Source organism: Bidens hawaiensis, unplaced genomic scaffold (assembly GCF_021521415.1).
Source record: "Bidens hawaiensis isolate Kalapana, Puna unplaced genomic scaffold, B.hawaiensis_p1.1 tig00012228_1, whole genome shotgun sequence".
Classification (NCBI taxonomy): Eukaryota; Viridiplantae; Streptophyta; class Magnoliopsida; order Asterales; family Asteraceae; genus Bidens; species Bidens hawaiensis.
In genome coordinates, this window is record NW_027491987.1 from 286,541 (window position 1) to 308,519 (window position 21,979).

The window sequence follows — 21,979 nt, forward strand, 5'->3', positions numbered from 1 at the left end:
GCTTGGGAGATTCCCATTCGTTTACGGCTTCCACCTTTGTAGGGTCAACCAAAATACCACTCAGGTTAATAACATGACACAAGAACTGAACCTCCCGTAACCAAAAAGAACACTTAGAAAATTTCACATACAACTTGTTCTTTCGCAGAGCTTCCAAAACTTCCGTGAGTTGACCGGCGTGATCGTATTCACTTTTAGAATACACAAGAATGTCATCAATGAACACAATAACCGAACGATCGAGCATCGGCCTACACACCCGGTTCATAAGATCCATGAACACAGCCGATGCGTTGGTCAAACCGAAAGACATCAAGAGGAATTCATAATGCCCATAACGAGTGCGGAAGGCAGTCTTAGGGATATCTTCCTCCTGAATTTTCAACTGATGATACCCGGACCTAAGGTCGATCTTCGAGAATCAACTAGCTCCTTGGAGCTGATCAAATAAGTCGTTGATCCTTGGTAGAGGGTACCGATTTTTGATAGTGAGTTTATTCAATTCACGGTAGTCAATGCATATCCGCATGCTACCGTCCTTTTTCCTAACGAACAGGATTGGGGCACCCCAAGGTGAGATGCTCGGTCGAATGAAGCCCTTGTCGAGCAAGTCTTCCAATTGAGCCCTAAATTCTTTCATTTCATTCGGTGCTAGACGATAAGGGGCTCGAGCAACGGGTTTTGCGCCCGGCACAAGGTCTATCTGGAACTCGACCTCGCGGTCCGGCGGCACATCTGACAAATCATCTGGAAATACATCCGGGAAATCCCGAACGATAGGAACATCACCGACGGTAGCCACCTCGTTTTTCATATTTATAGCATACGCTAGATACGCCTCGCAACCCCGCTGCATCAACCTTCCCGCCTTAAGCATAGATATAATATGTGGCATCGCACCATTCCAGTCATCGAAGATCGTAATTTGGGTCCCATCCGGGGCCCTCAGACGAACAAGTATCTTACCACAAATGACCTGAGCATCAACACTCGCGAGCCAGTCCATCCCGAGCACCACATCGAAACAACCAAGCGGCATCAAATACAACCGCACCGGAAATTTATACCCAGAAAACTCGATGGAACAACCTTGAATAGCCCTAGACACGGAAACGGATTTTCCTACGGCGACCTCAACCTCAAACACATCAACCACGCGCTCGGGCGATTTATTCAATGAGGAACAGAAAGCGGTAGACACAAAACTTCTACTGGCGCCCGAATCAAACTAAACTGACGCCTGTAATTCATCAAGTAAAAAGGTACCTGGGATAATGTTATACTACTGCTTAGCAACAGGATCATCACATACGATTCCAAAGGAATAAGGAATTATAACGGTGGAATAAAAGCTAAATAAGGAAAAGTACCTTAAACAACATCCGCATCATCCTTCGCCTCCCTCTTGGAGATGTTGAAGGCCCTCACCCTGTCCTTTGGCTTCTCTTCCATATTCCCCCTCGAGGAAGTCCCCTGACCGGACCCCCCCCCCCCCCCGCCTTACTGGTAGGACAGTTTGATGCCAAGTGACCGGAACCCTTACAGCGGAAACAAGTCAACGTCGGACACTCGAAATAGGGGTGTCCAACCTCATCACAACGAAAACAGGAGCCAGACCCACTCTTACATTCCCCCTTGTGCGGTTTCCCGCACTTCTTGCAATTACCGAACGCCGCATCCCTCCTAAACTCAAAAGTCTCAATCTTTACCCTTTTCTCAGATGAATTGAAATGGCTTCCCCCGGGCCGTTTACCGAACGAATTTGTGTTCCATGTCTTCCTAGTCTCGGTCAGCGGTAATTTTTCCCTCTGATCATATAATGTACCTGCTAGGGTAACTACCGAGTGAAAAGAGTTCATGTCGGTGGTCACCACACCCCTACGAATATCTGCCGGAAGCCCCTTCACATACTTTTAATCCTCTTGGCTTCGGGAGTAACCAAATCGGGACATAAACGGGCCATCTGGTTAAAATTGGTGGTATACTCTTGATGCGTCATATTACCCGCCTCCAAGGTCAAGAATTCCTGTTCAATCTTATCCAATTCATGTGGTGGACAAAAACTGATCAAGAACTAATTTCTTCAAATCATCCCACGTCATCCTCCTAATCGAACGATCACCCATGGCCTGCGCCATATTATCGCACCAACATAGTGCCTCGGAACGAAACGAGGCAGTAGCATAGGTCACCATGTCATCCCCCTTACACTTACTAACTCTCAGAACGACTTTTATCTCCCTCACCCATTGATGTGCTGCAAACGCATCCTTTGTACCATTGAAAGAAGTAGGGTCACATTTCCTAAAGTCACCGTACGAACAACCCCGGGTAGACACACTAATGGTCCGCACCTCATCTTCATGCCCACTCGGCACATACACCTCCTCTTCCTCTTCGACCTGCACCTCCTTACTCTTCCGTCCCTTATCCGAACTCTTACCAACCAATGACTCCTCCATGGCGCTAACGGCCTCAACAACGATCTCGGGAATGGCGCTATGAAGCACCTGGTAAACCTCATCCGCGATTGCCGCGCGCATAGCAGGATCTAAGGCGGGGTTATCCCCCTCCCCATGAATCGGGGCTTCCTGCTGGGAAGTAGGAATCTCATTCTCGGTTTCAGCACGTGGCTTACGACCACGACCACGTACACTAGGACGACCTCTCTTAGCTGCTCGAGTATTAACCATGACTTATCCCTACAAAGACAGAATTTTAACACAGTCAAGTACAAGTGGCATTTAGAACATGTAAGGTAAGGGTAAACTGCTAATGACGTTGATCAAGTGTAATTAGTCGTTTACTTTACCCGCCCATCCTAATCACCCCTGTCCCTAACCACATTAGCCTTCTATCTAACACTTAAACAGTTAATCACATACTGGAAAATTTTAAATTCAAAGGGATGACTAAATAATTTAAAGTTACCTCTTGGCGTGCAGCTACTCGCGGTGGGCATACTGGTCTCTTTTCTTACAGTTCGAGTCCAAGCATTCGGGGATGCTCGGATCCCTCGAACCATGGCTCTGATACCAACTTGTAAGACCCCGAATCCCGGGAATCCTATAGTTGGTATTCATACAAAATACTTAACTCAAAAACAGTTCATTTCGTTAAAACAACCATTTCAGAGTATAATTCAGCGGAAAATCATAATTAATATAACAAGTTCCCAAAACCCGGGAATTATGCCCAAAATCAAACTTCAATGTATTTAATAAAACTTTAAAAGAAAAGTGTTCATCATTAAAACTTCCGACTAAGTATGCCCTCCACTATCCAAGTAGCCTCGTGCACGTCCAAGCGGAAACGCATACTCCTCCTAACTTGAAACTCACACTAACATGCACACAAAGTCAGCTTGAGCTGAGTGAGTTCAAGTTTTAATAATTGACATCTAAAATAATAATAGTCATAATCATTCCAAGAGTTTTAAAAATAAAACAGGTTACAACAGTTAGGCTATCATCAATAATAAGTAATCATCCTTGTATATGTATATAAACATCCTTATAATCATATATGAACATCCTTATAATTATATATAAGCATCCTTGTAAGTATATATGAACATATGAAAGAGCATGGACAGGATCTAGATCTTATGATTACAACGATACATGATGTTTAGGTATACGATTAAGGTCGATATACGTTAGGATTGATACGAATGATGTTGTGAGAATGAATAGGCAGAGTAACGAGAGAGAATTGATAAACACACTTCAAAAGACTTACATTAATGAATAATTTACAGCATATATATAGGGGATGACCACATTCGTTAACATAACAGCTAACGAATGTGTCATTCGTTACATTAAACCACACGAATGAACTCTTCATTCGTTAATACATTTAACACATGACGAATAGCCCTCATTCGTTAATCTGGGTTAACGAATGAGCTTACAGATTAGACGAATGTGTTACATTCGTTACGGGGTAACGAATGTAACATTACATTATATCAAATGGCCCATTTAGCCATATTTACATTAAGATCCCTATACTTTAAACTAATTACATTAATGTCCTGATAAAGACTGAGACGTACAAAACGTGTATCAACAACATACTTATAATTATATATAAACATCCTTATAATTATATATAAACATTCTTGTAAGTATATATGAACATACTTATAATTATATACAAACATCCTTATAATTATATATAAACATCCTTATAAGTATATATGAACATACTTATAATTATATATAAACATCCTTGTAAGTATATATGAACATACTTATAATTATATATAAACATCCTTATAATTATATACCTACATATACTTCATCCACATAATAACATCAGGGTCGAGCACACGTACAACCCAAACACGTAACATCTCATCCAAGTAATAACATCAGGGTCGAGCACACGTACAACCCAAACACATAACATCTCATCCAACGTATGCAAACATAAAGTAGGCATACATAACAACCGTAGTCGATAACGACTACTAACATCGCCAAATATTGGTCATACAATAATACATACATACGATAATATCATCTCAACGCCTACCATATACAAGTAAGCCCATCCAAAATAATTTTTAAACAATTCATCAAGCAAAATCGCTTAGGTGTGCATGCTAGCCTAAAATATTAAAAGAGTAAAAAGGGGGCATCATGAACTCTCCTGACACAAGACACGTATTCACCACGAGCTAGATAATCCCTAAGTAATCCTAAAACTCAAACACCTGTCGGTTTACATACAAACATTACAAACGACATCGAACAGACTCGTTTATCCTACGAGATGTTCTAACATGGTTCGAGTTACATAAAACCTCGACCTCCTCAAACTCAATCATTACAGCCCCCGGGGCCTTACATTCACCAACACGACCCTTAGATACTCCCGGGAATAAAGAATTCCCAATTTACCTCTGGAAGCACTAGGTGACACTAACACGCGCGTCTAAGAGTCGTTTAGGCCATTAACATCCAAATCAGCCCCGTGTGGACCCAACATGATAAAATCACAGCCAATAAGTCCACACGACACTACACGAGTCAAATGGGTTGGTAACTCGCAAGTACAACGCACCAACTATTCAATAAACGCAATTGCGTGTTGTACCGACCCGTTTGAGCAACCGACAACCAATTCAGCCCCATAACTTATAAAAATGATTTTCCAACAGCCCGTACATCAAACCAAATTCCCCCGAGCTGAATTGGTCGTTAATCACTTCGACCCTCGCGTTAAACGCATAAAACTACAATTCTAGTCAACCGAACACTAACAATCAAACTACAACTAGTTGACCAATCTAACGAACACCAATGAACATGATTTAAAAGTATGATATATGGGACATACCTAGGAAGATTTCGGTGCAAAAACTCACTTCAAACAGCCCCGACAAGAACACAATAGAACATCCACCGGTTAAGCCTAAAACGAACTTATCGATCAATAACAAGTCAAACGTGCCATGCGAAGATGCATTTAATTACATAGGATAACCTTTGAAATAAATTATACATCTTTACCTGACTTTAATAAATGTCTTAGGTTTATAAAAATATTTTTATTATATTTTTCTAGTGGACACAAAAATCATAAAAATTCCTCCAACACAGAAAGGTATGTGCAGCTATTTTAGTGCGCAACAAAATGGTTTTATTTTTATAAAAATCATTACCCAGCCAAATTAAATGATTCCAATTGGGTTTGGTTCCTAACTCAAAATACTAACTTCCAGAAGTGGAACCAACCAATTTGGACTTGTCGAAAAAGGGTTATGACGTCGGGAAGACAGACCAGAATACGTCATCCCGCATCAGCTTTGACACTCGATCTTATAAAATCATAAAAAGCATTCAAATCTCGTCCAAAAATTATATATTATGCCTTTCTGGAAACTAGACTCAATGTAGAACATCATAAAAACAAGAATCGATCAAAAAAAATATATTTTCATCAAGTTACAGGCCGAACAATAATCAAGTACAAATCTGTCAGAAATCGTTATTACCAAAACTCAACCCTAACGACCAATAAGCGCGTTAATATGATCAATTAAGGTGTAAAAGACTTGTAGGGACATAGTATGAACCTTCAATTGAAGTTTTATGATCACACCTTGGCTGCAAAAAAAAGAAAAATCGCAGCTCCTTGGCTGCTCTCTTGTCCGATTGGGAATAGGGAGGGGAGGGGGGCTAGGGTTTTTAGTTTTATGATATAAAACATCAAGTTACACCCTAGCCCTTCTAATTCGAGAGATATGGCAACATGAAAAGAAATTTAAATAACTTAACGTACCGGCATGACGAAAAGGTTTCCGAGAAATGTCGGTTAAATCCCGAGGAATATACATACTCTACAAGCTTAAACCCTTTGAACCGAAAAATTTACGGGTGTTAGAAGTCCACCCCCCTTACAATGGGATTCGTCCCCGAATCCCGATACGACAGGAACAACTGCGGATAAAGTTTCATCATCTCTCCTGCGGGTTTATTTAGCAGAAGTTTTTAAAATAAACTATTCCTCATAAAATGTTGGGTTAAAATACCCATTTAACGTTTACAAAGCCTGCTTGAGAAAATACGTTCTTTTTCAGTGAAAGTCTTTGAATAAGGTATTATTATATCGAAAACTTGGGATTTAATACCCATTTGATATTTCAATACATGTCTTTTGAAAACATAATTCTTTATAAAATTCTGAAATAAAATAACTGAGCCACCAGATAATATCTAATGACTATATCTTCAATCTTCAAATCTGTCTTGCTTGTCTGATCTAACACTTTTGTTTTCCTGAAAACTGGGTTGGAAAATACGTTAGCACACCAGCTGATGAACGAAACTGACTCTGTTGTAAAATCTTTTCAATACCATTACGAAATCAACATTAATACCTTTGTGACTACTCATTAGACACCCAATTCAATTGGGATACAATTACCCTAAGTATATGTAAATAAAATATATACACAAGTCAAAGCTTCCGGAGACATGTTGATGATTTGCATGGCCTTAGGAAAATGCTAAGTCACCATGTATGAATGGATCCAGACACATGTATACTTCTAATCAGAGTCTACGTTTCTTATTATTGTAACACAATGTTTTAAGGATTCATAGATCCTATGCAAACATTCTGACTCTTAAAGAGTTTGTAAAAGTTTAAGGTGTGCTCACCTTTTCTGTTTATTATCAGTTTCTGATACTGATTTCTGCTTCTGATTGTTATCTCGGACCTATAGTACGTGAATAACCTTTGTATAAATATCTAGATTAACGATCTAACTTCATACCTTTAGTCTATTTTGCATAGCTTTAACCTTAACAAATCATTTGTTTATATAAAACATTTGGAACTTTAGTCCCTTTGTTTGTTTATTAATTACATGCTACGTTTCTTCTTCAGGAAGAAACATCTATGCTGGGTTTCTTCTTCAAGAAGAAACATTAATTTAACTATAATCTTTGTATATAATATTATATTTCTTAATCATAAAGAAATACTATTTTGGCTATACCCCTTGTGTAACACTCATGCTTAAGTGGAAACGCCCGAGTGTGACGTATAGATTGTTCAAAACACACGTGACACTATTAAGCAACAATATTATCATTAATTCATTCATACTTCAATTACACAAGTTCAAACAAAGAAATTACGTTCAATAAAAGAAAAACAAAAGCAACTTTTCATTATTTTTGTAACCTAATTATAGTATCTTCTTTGCACTTCAACCTCTAATAATTGTACGTGTAGCATGCATATAAAATAAAAGGTCAACCAACAATTAGTTGGTGAGAATCACACAGTTTGATATAAATATGTAAGAAATCGTACAATTCTATGAACATGTGTAACAACGTTAGCAAAGTCCTTTCAAATTGGTAACAACAAATGTACTTGGGTAAATGCATAACGCAAGCAAGGTCCTTTCTAGTTGGGGACAACCAACGTACTCGGATAAATGCACAACTCAAGCAAGATTCTTTCATGTTGGTAACAACCAACGTACTCGGATAAACATACAACGCAAGTAAGCAAATAAATACACAAGTCCATAATACGAATTGTAGTTTCAATAAAGAATAACTTACTAAACATTTGAATATGGTATACATGCTACCCAAAAATGTAAAAGCGTTAAAAAGGGGATGTGAGAAACTCACCTCGAAATCGAAGATAAACTAATAATAAAAGCCGAAAGCATGATAGTGAAACCGAAGCAACCGAATTTCAAGAAATATAATTAAAACAAAAATGAAAACTAACTAACGAAATTATAAAAGTTAAATTAAATTGGTTTTAGGAATTTTGTATTATTTTAATATTATTTTAAGGCATTTTATAATATAATATTATTTTTAAGTTTTAACGAAATTTTAATGTTTTAAATATTATTTTAACTAATATTTAATTAATAATTAACACTATTACAACATTTGCGAATTAAGGATTCTAACGGTAAGTTTATCCCGAAAATCAGCAATTTAGCATATTATAAGGTTAACGAAATTGAATTATAAAATAATATTAAAGTTTATATTATTTAAATTTTAATTCAACTAATAATTTATTATTAATATTTAATTATATTTTCTAAGTACGGATTTGACGGGGTTTTTTCTTGAAAACAATTATTTAACGAAAAAGAATAAGGTTAACGAAACGGAAAATAAAATGTTATAATATTGATGACTTGTTGTGAAACAAAAACGAAAAGTTAATGTTTAATTGAAAGATGATAAGATTTAGTTTATAATAAATTTTATTTAATTTGAACTAATATTATTTGATTTATAAAATTTTAATAATTTAATTGGATTAATATAATATAGGAAAATGATTTTAAAAAATAAAATGTTAAAAACGGCCTGACCCTAGTCATCCTGCCTACACACTCATATACTAACCAGCTGCACTAGCATGTTATTTGAGTTTAGAATGAAAACATGTTATATATATACAAACATAAAAGTTCTTCTTTTTCATATAAACCCTAAGATCTTAATCCTCATAAACTGATCAGTGATTGACCAAATTATATTAGGGGATTCAATTATCGGCTTAAAACAATCACAAATCATATAAAAATAACCTACAATTGTTAAGGAATGAGGATGAATGGAGTTCGGCCGGAGCTCGGACTTGTATTGTTAATTATGAGATTTTAAGAGTAGATTATGTTGTTTTGAAGTTGTGGACACGTTTATATGATGTTTTGCGACCTATTTATAGTGCCAATTTGAATGCATCGTTGTTAATGATCGTTATTGCGTTTGAAAAATATCTGGCGGTTATAATGTGTGGTTATTACACATTACGGAGGTTGATTAATCGTTTATTAGTGTTTGCCGTTACTGGAGAAAATGTTACACGATTTAATTGGGTTTTTTATCAAGTTTTGACGAGTTAAACGTTGCGCCGGAGGTCTCCGGAAATTGGCCAGAATGGCTGGCCGGAAAAGCCGGTCGGGGTGGGTTGGGTTTTGATTTTTTTGTTATTATAATTTAAATAAATTATACAATTGGTCCTCCAAGATTCATATTGTTTTCAAAACAGAAATAAAATGAAGTTACCATTTAGACTTTGTTCTTTGGAATTGGTTTAAGATTTAAAATAAAATTTACGAATTGAATCCTGAATGTTGAAATGTGTTACAAAAGTCATAAGAAATTATAAAAAAAAACTTGGATATTTCTTTCTTATACCCGAATAGTTTTGCAAATCGATTAAATAAGAACTTTAAATCTTGGAGGTTTGTTAATTGAACAAAATGAAAAAGTAAACGAGCGAACGGTAGCGTAAATAATCGGGAATATTATATAGCTTATGAACAACGAACTAGAATACATTGAAACGATGAAGCGAGTCGGATTAACGAATACGAGTACAAATTCAAATAACAATTCATGAATGTCACATAAATACAAAAAACGAACTTGATATATATAGGATTAGTTTTATTTCAGAATGTTTTTTAGCGCAAGAAGTACGAGAAGACATTTGAACCGAACAAAATTTTTCTTTTTATTTTATCTTTATTTAATTAAATGGGTATAATAGTAAAATATTCAGGTTTTATTTTGTAGTAACCAACAAATGTCGTCAGGAGTTTCAAATCATAACTTTTCTATTTATTTTTATTTTGACTGTTAATTTTTCATCATCTAGAATTTCCTTTCATAATTCTTAAGATTTATCTTGATGTTACCAACATATACGTTTGTGGCTAATAAAAATAAGTTAAATATATTAAACATTGTAAGGCCCCCGAGCCCGGGTTCCCTACTTTCACGCTGGTTGCATTTACTCATTCACATAATTCGGAAAATCAAAGTTAATTAAAACATTTCACGGAAATAAAAGTCAACCATTCTTACATAACATAAATACTTTGTTTTAACCGAAATAACATAAGTCTTAAACATTAAATATAAATAACACGTGACTCTTCTTTTCTTCGATGCCAGTCTTTTTTTATTTTCCATGTTTCTCCCTCATGCAACCTGTCTCATCCTATTTGCCCGCGTGCATACTAAAAGTCAGCTACGTTGAGTGAGTTCTAGGTAATGAATTAACATACATACATTCATAGTCATACTTATACGTGTCCGAAGATACGTATTCCATACTATTACTCATTCATACATACATTACGTACGTGCATACGTACTTACATACTTTCTTTCATACTCTTCCTATGATATACCATAAATTATCCTGCTTCTTCTATCTCAGATATTCTTAGGGTCTGGTCCCTCTATCTCAGATATTATCATGGTCTGGTTCCTACAATCTCAGATATTGTTAGGGTCTGGTCCCTCCTGCCTCAATCTCAGATATTATTAGGATCTGGTCCATGTCATCTCAGATATTATTAGGGTCTAATCCCTATCATCTCATATATTATTAGGGTCTGGTTCCTTCGTCTCGTTTACCCATACAACCATACATGTCCTGCCAACTATCCATACCTTCATATCATACGTGCATACTTTACCTGTCTTATGTATATAATATATATATATATATATATACATATTCATTCATATAACATTTAATGCACAATAACTGTAAGGCCCCGTTACCGGTAGCCCTACTTTCGTGTTGGATTTACTCATAAACGCAGTTCTAAATATCAGAGTTAATTAAAACATTCGTGGAATATAAAAGCTTTCATAAAACATTTCATAACAAAACACGTCTTGTCTTAAAACATCATTTTGTCTTTCAAAATAAACGAAACATTAAACTTAAATGTCTTGAGTCTTCCGATGCCAGCCTCTTATTCAGTGCCACGTGTCTCCTCAAGCGAGCTGCCTCATCCTACTCACCTGCGTGCATACTAAAAGTCAGCTACGCTGAGTGAGTTCTAGTTAATCATACACTATACAATACACATAAACTTATATTCTTTCATTCATACTTTCATACTTTCATACTTTCTTTTGTATTAACTTACTTTCATATCTTACGTTATAAAAAGCATTACGCCCTACATTCCTCGAGTATTATTAGGGCTCGGTACCCTCCTTCCTCGAGTATTATTAGGGCTCGGTACCCTCCTTACTCGAGTATTATTAGGGCTCGGTACCCTCTTTCCTCGAGTATTATTAGGGCTCGGTTCCCTCTTTCCTCGAATATTAGTAGGGTTCGGTTCTCTAGTTCTCGAATATTAGTTGGGTTCGATTCCCTCTTCGTTACCGTACATCCATCCTTTTCTGCTTTTATTAACTTTATCACATTCATACACATAAGCATACATATCATACTTACCTTATACTTAGCGTTACAACCTGACAATACGTGCAATATCCGAAGATCGTTCACGTACAGTCAAGCCATCATTCATACATTTCACATTATTCACATAAGGCATACACTTATCTCTTAGGATAAGCGTATTAACAAACATATTGAGTATGCACACAGCCCCGAAAACATGACACATAATTGGGGCTAGAAACTCACCTGAACACGGTTACGTTCACCGTTAATCGTAATCCCTTTCTTCAGTTGTGCACGGCTGACTGTATAACAAGTATACGTATCAATTAACTATCACTTCTCATATCATCTTTCTAGTCTTAACTAGTACCCACAACGAACAGGGGTCCGGGGGCAGCGCCCCTGGCAGCGGGGTCTAGGGGCGGCAGCCCCTAGCAGGGTCCAAGGGGCAGAGCCCCTGGCTGGGGTCGAGCTGGCTTTAGGCGAACTTAACTTTAGGCGAAGTTAAACCTTAAGCGAACTTAGCTTTAGGCGAAGTTATCAGTTAGGCGAACTTGGCTTTAGGCGAAGTTAAACCTTAGGCGAACTTAGCTTTAGGCGAAGTTAAGCTTTGAAGGCGAAGTTACCGTTTTGAAGGCGAAGTTGCCCAGTTCGCAGGCGGAGTTGCCCAGTTCGCTACGGGTTTGGTTTTTATCACGCATTTTGGCGATTTTAATACCCTTGTTATGGTTCGACATCACCCACTAACGTTCCCTAACCATTTCGTTCGTATATATATCCCGTATAAACTATAAAGCTTGGATCTTTAAGCTTAAGTACATTCAATAAAACATAAACTTTAAAGGTCAAGAACATACCTTTTGTGCTCGTTTGGATCTCGTTTAACTTGTTTATTCACAACTAATCGTTTACTCTCTCTCGGATCTTGCTCGTTTCTCTCCCTCGGCCGCCGGCCGTATATGGCGGTGTGTGGTGTGTGTGTGTGTGTTTTGGAGTGTGTTAGAGAATAAGATGGAAATGAATGATGGTTTAGGGTTTAAGGTTGGTTTAGGGATATTTATATCCCTTAAAGCCCATGGACCTAAGGCCCATTCTCATTTAACCCATCTCAATTAGTCTAAGTCCATGATCCGTTCTTTACTCGATATTAATTAATTAATAACGCGAAATCACTAAACGTAACTTTCTTTATTCAACATTATAAATTTTAGGATGTTACAATAACACACGTATCTTACACTTATCACTTAGGATAAGGGGCTAGAACTCACTGATGTGGTCTAAATTATACATATTATTTATATAAATATTTCCTACACTTTTAAATACTTTGAGCCAGGTTTTTATTGAATATTACTCAAGTGGCTAACATTTATGTTTTTTTAAGTTTCTCGAGACAACGATCTAAAATAAAGTGTTATTGTTAAACTTAAAACAAAAAGGTAATAATTCAAACATATTCTAATTCTATATATTTAATTAATATTTTTTGTTGAAAATTTAGTCTATCAAAGTTATATCAAAGGTGCTGAGTTTTAAATAAATAGATAATAATAATAATAAACTCAATATTATATATGCTATGAATTTAACATTCAAATGTGTGGAGAATCTCTCATATCTATGTTCAATTAATGAATGTGATCTAATATTATTTTAAGTTCAAGTCGGTGGGAATCAAAAGGAAAGAAAACCTAATTATTTTATATATAAATTGAGGATTGTGATGCAAGAAAAAAGGAGGCGGCCACGAGACAAATAAGGCCACAACTTTTGACCACGATTTATTGAGCAGAAGAAGGGAACAGCCGACGGGAAGAGTGAATTAAAGAGAAGAGCACGTTGGTTCGATCAGAGAGCGTTTTGGGTTCAATACCTACTCATCCAAGCATCATTATTATTCGGTTTGATTTTATTATTTTCTTTATGAATCCAGTTTTTGAACCTTATTTATTTGTTTTGTTCTTGAGTATGGTTGTTGGCTAAACCTCTTAGACCGCCTAGGCTTATGATGAACCTTTGTTTGACGTTTTATTTTATTTGGGATTTGCTTTTCATTATGGTTTTATGAATCAGTAAAGAGTTTAATATTATTTATTTGATGCATATGTGTGCTTGGTTTTATTTGGTGAATTTTATTGTTTCACAGAGTCTTTAGTAATCGTCTGTCATAGGATTCTGTTTGGTCATTTACTATGTGTTCTTGACTAGTTTGTGATTGATTTATAATAAGATCATAGAAACAATATTATTAATCAAATAAATAAAAGTGTGTTGCTAACCTAAAAAGCTATAAGGTGGTAGGTTATTTGATAGATCTTGGTTGATTAAGATTGCTAGATTTAGTTCTTCGTAAGGAGTCCGTCTAGGTTTGATTTTTCAGCTTTGTCTATTAATGTCGAATGAATTTATTAAACCGTCTTTGATTTCCGCACTGTAAGGTAGGATTTCGTTTTAAAGGTACTCGTTCATAATTAATTAGATAACCGTAAGGAAGTTTAATATTAAAGTTGGTGTTTTTAAGAGCTTAATAGAAATCCATAGGTGTCTTCTTGTGAAGGGTTAGGGGTCCTGTTCGGGTTTTCTCTTAAGTGAATATTTTATTATCCCAGTTCCATAACAAGCATTTTTCGATTAACTGATAACTGAAACTTTGGGGATTCTAGCCTAGGTGATTTTCCATCATCATCTGCATTAAGTCTAAGTTCTAAGTTTAGTCGTCTTTAGTTTTATTAATTAGCTTAAATTAGTTTAAAATTAGTTTATTAGTAAAACCCCCCCTCAACATAATAATAAACAAATAGTCGTGTTTGTAGTTAAGTCTAATTTAACTAGTTAACATAATTAAAAGAGTCTCGTGGGTTTGATATCCAGACTTACTTAGCTGTACTAGAGTCGATCGGTTCACTTGCCGGTTAGTAGTTTATTTAAGTTAAGAGTTTAGAATTATTATTTAGTGTCTAGATTAACGTTTATTTAGTTAATAAACTAATAACTACTTTTAGCACTTCACTCACCTGCAGTCTCTCTGAATTAATAGTATTTCCTTTCTTCAACTGTGCCCGACTAACTGTTAATAACGTACACATATTAATCCTCTATGATTGCTTGTTATTTATTCCTTAAATTAATGGGGTTAACTTTTAAGTTAACTGAACCGACATGTAACCTTCTTTAACCGTTCATATTAATTTTATATACTTGGCCTTATCTTATTAATGATTTGTCTTTATTAGTTTGCATTCTTAACGTCATTTATTATTATCATATTTATATCTATTATTATATCACTTCATTACTATTCGTACTTATTATTATTATAATATAATTATATATTTTTGTAAGTTATCCGTCATTCGTACGTTCCTTTCAATTTCTCCATTTACAACGGGCTCTTACGTTTAAGTGTTTCTGAACGGGCCCCATAAGAAATGAGGTTAGCATGAGGCGGTTTACAGGTTATTAAACGAGTCGGGTCTCGGGTTTCGTTTAAGTTCTAGTATCCATTTACACTTTTATTATTATTATTATTATTATTATTATTCTTTATATTATTTTTTCTGATGTTTTATTATTAAAATTATTATCATTATTATTATATAAGTATTATCCAAACACCCACCCTTAACCCTACTCCCCACCTTCTCTTTCTTCTTTGTCTTCTTTTTTTCCTCTGCCGTCCCCCTTACCTGCTCCGGCCACCACGGGATCCCTCCCTCCGGCCACCATGACCACAACGTCGAAGACATAGGAAGGCCGGTCCATTTCTAGTCACGTCACATTGCAAAGAATTCGCACTCAAGAGCATTCGCGTGGGATGCGAATTAGATCCGGGCAACGATTCACACGGGAAAGAATTCGCACGCCAAACGATTCCCATTCAAGAATTCGCATGCCAACGATTCGCACGGCATGCGACTCAAACTTTGAAAACCATTCGAATCCAAAACGGTTCGCATCTCAAATGATTCGCGTCGCATTTGAAATGATTCGCGTGTCGTGCGAATGTTTTGCTCGAGTCGCACCGGGGCTCATGCGACTGGTTCAGGGTATGACGCAAAGGTTCAGTTGGTCTGTCACACCCCAACCTAAGGCGGAAATGCCGGGGCATGATCCGATTGCTCACAGCTTGAAGATACTATCATAAATAAAATGTGACAATATCTAATTAATTATTTTAATTCAAATGTACACACAATAATCAAATACAACAAAACAATTCACTTAAATAAATACAATCAATTAAATTTAAGTTTGTCTTCAATATAACCTATGTCTTGACTACATTCCATACTTCAATCTAAGCAACCTGTATATGCGTAGAAAATGGAGTTTGTCAACAACACATGTTGAGTGAGATGATCACCAATTTGAAACACTAAATAATAGCACACACATATATATATATAGTTGATGATAATGCGCAAACCAACCATGTGATAATAATCAATCGAATAATAACAAACATGCATACAACCAAATCGTGTGTGCCAATGAAATCGTTGCCAAGCGAATCGGGCTCCGGTTACTAAGGTGGTCGTATGATCATACTAATGAGAACCCTATACAAAAGGGGATATGTTGGACCCATTTGAAACGTTATCAAGTAAACAATTAAACATGTAGTAATTAGCAAATAGCATTCAACTGATATTCACACAATGATTATATTTGCGATTTTGTGTATATATGTCCCCAAAACATTTGAAAACAGTAGATAAAAAGGGGAATGATCAAACTCACCTTAGACGGAAGGCAAGTGATTAATAAATTCGACAAACGAACTAATGATTTAAGCGAGTCGTCCGATATACGTCCAACGAGATTAATGATTAGAATTTGAAACTTTGTGATATGAAACTATAAATAAAAGCGAACTTAATGCCGCTGGAATCAATCCAAACGGATGAGTAGAACTCTAGTTATGTTGATTTTAATGTTTAAACGAGTCGAGTCTGACCAGAATCCGAACTTCGAGTAGGGAGTCGGGTTTTGGTCAGAACCCTTAAAATTACGTTACGAGAATAAAAGTCTTCTGGACCGAATGTTGAATCCGACTAGAAGTATGAGAAAACGCAAAGTCAAACTTGTTGACTATTTTACCTTCATCGGGTTTTAAAGCAATTGACCAGTCAATACCCTTCAATCTCAAAAATTGATTGAAGGTCATTGACTAGGGAATATGTATGAAAACTTTTACAGTTTACAACTTACCCGGAAAGTTAAAGGATTGATGAGAAACGGAAGTCAAAGATCCTAAAGCAAGCAAAGTCAACGAACAAGTCTTGAATCTTTAACGAAGAGGCAAAAACCGAAGGGTTTACGAGCTGGGCAGAAGGTAGGACGGCTGGAGTATGATCTTTAGGGTTTGATTAAAGTTTACAGCAGATGGTTATGTCTTGTTTATATAGGAAAAACATAAAACAAACTAATTATAGGCTTTTTGGCCCGTTTAAGCAAGTATATGCGATTTAAGGAAAGAATAAATGAAATATTAGTAAGAATCTAATCTTGGGCAGAGGGAAATAAATTAGGAATGATATTTTAGTTATATGATGTTTACTTGGACCTTAATTCACTCAAACATGCCTAAAATAAACGATTTTATGCCTTAAATGAGCTCACGAACGAAAACGAGTTGGGATTCTGACCAGGTCAGCCACCGCGCTGCGCGGCCACATGGAGTGGAGCATGTCGCGCGGCGCTCCGGAGCTTAGGAGGGGAAAGTTTCATTTTTTACAAGTTTAGTCCCTATAGTTTGGTGTATGGTCTTTAAATGCACTTTTTGATGAAATCATTAGGATTTAAACGTCATTTCAAGTACGAGGGCCTAAAGTGAACATTAGGAATTTAATACTTATAAATATTTGATTTTTGATTAATAATAGTGATCCAAAATATTCCCAGGTCGGTTTAAACGTAAATGAATACGATTTGAAAAATCCGAAATGTTACATGGTCTGGGTTCTGGTTCTTAAGGGTTCAGATCTAGGTTTGGATCTTGCGGAAGTAATGAATGTAGCCGGAGGGTTCTTATTGTTCTGCTGTTGTGAAGCTTGGGTTCATTTCGGGTCCTGATTCGAGTTTTCCGGCTACCGAGCTGTTTGGGATCCGGGTCTCGTTGACACACGTTTACACCGATTATTATTATTATTTGGATTTTGCCACATCCCATGTTAATGTTATTATTATTTTTCTTAATTACCTTATTATTATTATTTGATTCGATTGAAGCTTATCTAATCGGGTTCGTTTATGTTTAACTTTCAAAGGTCCATTCGTTCATTGATATTGGATCCAGAATAGAAATGAGATGAGAAAGAAAGACGAATCCCTAATTCTGAACATACCTTGATGATTGATAAACTAGATATGGATGAAGTTGGATTGGAATGTTTGGTACAGGATTTTTTTGTGTGTGTAAGGATATGTGTGACAATGATTGGAGAATGATGATGGAATGGTGAGGATAAGGATGTGATTAGGGTTTTAGAGGTTTAAATAGGCAAAGCCCAATGGTTTTTAGGCCCATAAGCATGTTTAAGTCCACTAACCTTACTACCTTATCATTTCCTACAATTGTTATTTAATTAGTTTAAACAACGCCACACGACACGATAACTAAAATAAACTCTCAATATTTTGTTTACTTATTATCGAAACGAGGACGTTACAAACATCATTATATCGTATTATATAGTTTAACATATTCATATACATATACATACGATCAACAATGTCTGGGTTACACATGACTTAGAATCTTGGATAACTTTATAATTACCTTATTTCCTAGACATAGCTACTTGTTCCTCTTAGAATAATCATTCCCAAAACTTTTACATACAACCAAATCTAGAAAGTTTTTCAACTTTATACGAATTCGTAAAAGTACCTACATAGTACATAAATGATTCTACACATGGCAAAATTTACACATATACAAATCGAAATACCGCCTACACAATACATTATGAACCTACACACGCTAAAATTTACACGTACACAATTCAAACTACCACTTATACAATACACATATGAATCTACAGACAATAAAATTTACACATACACAATACATTTATGAATCTACACAGCAAATAAATGATGCATATTATAAAATTTACACATACACAATTCGAAATACCAACTACATAGTACATATATAAACCTACACTTGATAAAATTTACACATACACAATTCGAATTACCACCTACACAGTACATATATGAACCTACACAAGTTAAAGTTTACGCATACACAATTCAAAATACCACATATACAGTACACAATAAACTCTCAATTTTTTTTGTATTAATTTACATATAATAAATAACGGATCATGCTAATAACCTATGATTATAAAATTTTCTCATACATATTCTGATACCACCTAAGCGGTACATAAATGAACCTACACAGTACAAAATAAAATTTACACAAGTTACATACTATAGTTTAGGATGCTCTTTTCAGTGTTGGAAACTTCTATAGTAAACTAATATAAAGCTACACAAATCCTACAGAATATTTAAGCTATTCCCTATATTTATTTAAACTAAAAAATAGTGTTAAACGTAAACAAAAAAGAATAAAACAGAAATCACCCACACAATACATTATTATACAAACATTTATTCCGCTAGCACATACGAATTTGAATTCAGCGGGTAACTACACTTTCACAAATCGTCTACACATACTTGTATGCTTCAAATTTTGATGTGCCGGTAATATATGAAGAAAACCATAATATACAACGTAATGTTGCAGTATTTGTGTGCTTTATTAACAAATCCTAAAAACAAATAAACAACTTACGCGGCCGTAAATTCCAAAAAAATATATATCATAATTTTAATGTAAGAAAGAATATAGTAATATTCATATATAACTCTATGACCATTGATTAGGCATAAAAAAATGAAACTGTTGAATACAATAATGTCTAGCTTAATGAGGGCTACATCACAAAAGACATACGTACCCTTTTTAATTAAAAATGTGTCACAAGTATGTGTTTGTTTTATGAATTTGCCATTTCTTTTGTAGACCATTGATTAAGCGCAATTAATGGTTCAGATTCACTTCTCACTATAATATTATTTCTTGCATGAATCATCCCCTATATATATGTGTGTATATATATATAAGGTTAGGTTAGAATAGAAACCCACTTGAGTTGTGAAAACTCTAAAAACCCATTATCAACCACATGCTTTTAATTAAAAATTAAATCTTGTGGTACACAATAAAGTTAATAAAAAAATGTAAAAGTAAATTTACACTTTATCTCTCCTTAAAACATATATAAAAATTAGTAAAAAAATAGCAAAACATTTTTTTTTAACTTTTCGACTTTTTTTATTAAATGTAACAACATATATTACGTAACACCGTGAAAATACCCCATCTAGCTTTGGGCCAGCAATGTCAAGATTAGAAGTTAAGGGCTAAAAATACCAATTCTAAAAATTAAAGGACTGAAAATGAAAATTTTGGGTTTTTTGACCCATCGCGCTACGCGATGATCCTCTGACTAACTTCATCGCGCTACGCGACAGAGAATCACACAATTCAAGAAAAAGGTAGGCGTAGCGCTACGCGACGAAGAAACTCACTGGTCTCATTGGGCTACGCGATGACCAGGTTAAGTAACCCGGGACACGTGGCCAACCACGTGTCAACACATGGCAGCGTCTGATTAATTGCGGCGTCGCGCAACGCGATGGCATTGGGGAAAAGGCCATCGCGCTACGCGATGGTCTGCAAAACTTGCCTATAAAAGGGCAGCTACGGGTTCAAGCTATTTCATCCCATTTTCACCTTAGTTTTTACATAGTTAACCTTGGTAAGCATGCAAGGGAGTTCCGAGGTGTCGAGGGCTGTTTTTACGAAGAGACGAGGAGTCGTTACACTATTTAACGAGCTGCTGATCTTGTAACGAAGTACAAGTTGAACTACTGCTGATTTCTTAGCTCTTAAGTTCCATCGAGCTGATTAAGGTAGGATTAAGGTTAAGTTACTTTACTTACTTGAAATACATAAGATATAGCTTAGTTAAGGGTATAGTCGTTAAACTATAATTATTTTCCAAGTAATGTTTATAAAGCATAGACGTTGCTTCCACGTGAAGTAATGTTATCAAAACTATTATTTTGACGGGCATGTAGTAACTGGAAGGGGGGTATCATTAGTAGACTCTTCTTGCCTAAGGAAAGCAATTCGTACAAATCCCAATCAACCGCGGGACCCGTTTGCTTACCTGGAGAAGTTTGCCAACGTGATATCCTTTATTAGGCCAAAGCGTGCTATTCCAAACGTCATCTGTAAATTCAAAGTATTTTCATAAAACGACTATAACTATACTAAGGTTAGGTCAGATTTAAGATTCTGCTGATCAGACCTTGAGTCTGCTGAACTGAAACAGACTTAAAGTCTACTGAATAGTATCAACTAGATACTTATGTATACCTATTATGAACATATGATTGGAGTCATAGAAGATCGCTCGAGATGGCTCGTTTTTAAATATTACAAATCCTTGTATTATTAATATCACGGTTTTGTAAAACTGAAACTCGGTTGTTTAATTCCTAAGTAATTTTGATAATGTAAATTAATATTTTAATATTTAAAGACTTCCGCTAAAATAAACCCGCTACTCTCATACATTTACAAAATAGGTACCAACTGATGGTCACACTTCTAGGCCCTGGATTGGGGTGTGATAGGTTGGTATCAGAGCCATCGGTTTCAGCGAATTAGGTATTAAAATTAGTACCTAAGCTTTAATCATTTATCTGATAAGTAGGGATAAGTTATGATTGGTAGTCTACCTATCCCTAAGTTAATATATATACAGATGTCTTACAAAAACTACTACAGACAAAAACGTCGGGTCGCAAGGCGATCTAATCCTGCCCCCGATGTTGAGCCGTCTGACCGAGTTAGCACAAATTTTGGTCCTAAGTGGCCAACTGTTTTGGTAAATCCGACTGAACCGATGCACGTAAACCCGGCTGATCTGAATCCGATGAATTTAAACCAGTCAAACCCTGTTGATCAAATCGATCCTTACTTGGCTTACGGAAGCCAACCAATTTATGCTCCGGGAAGTCCAGAAATGCCAATCGAAATATCCAGTGATATGGAAGTTCAAAGTAGAGTTAAGCAAGCAAGAAACCGAACTATTATCCATATGATATGGAAGTTCAAAGTAGAGTTAAGCAAGAAACCAGTACTGAATCTTCG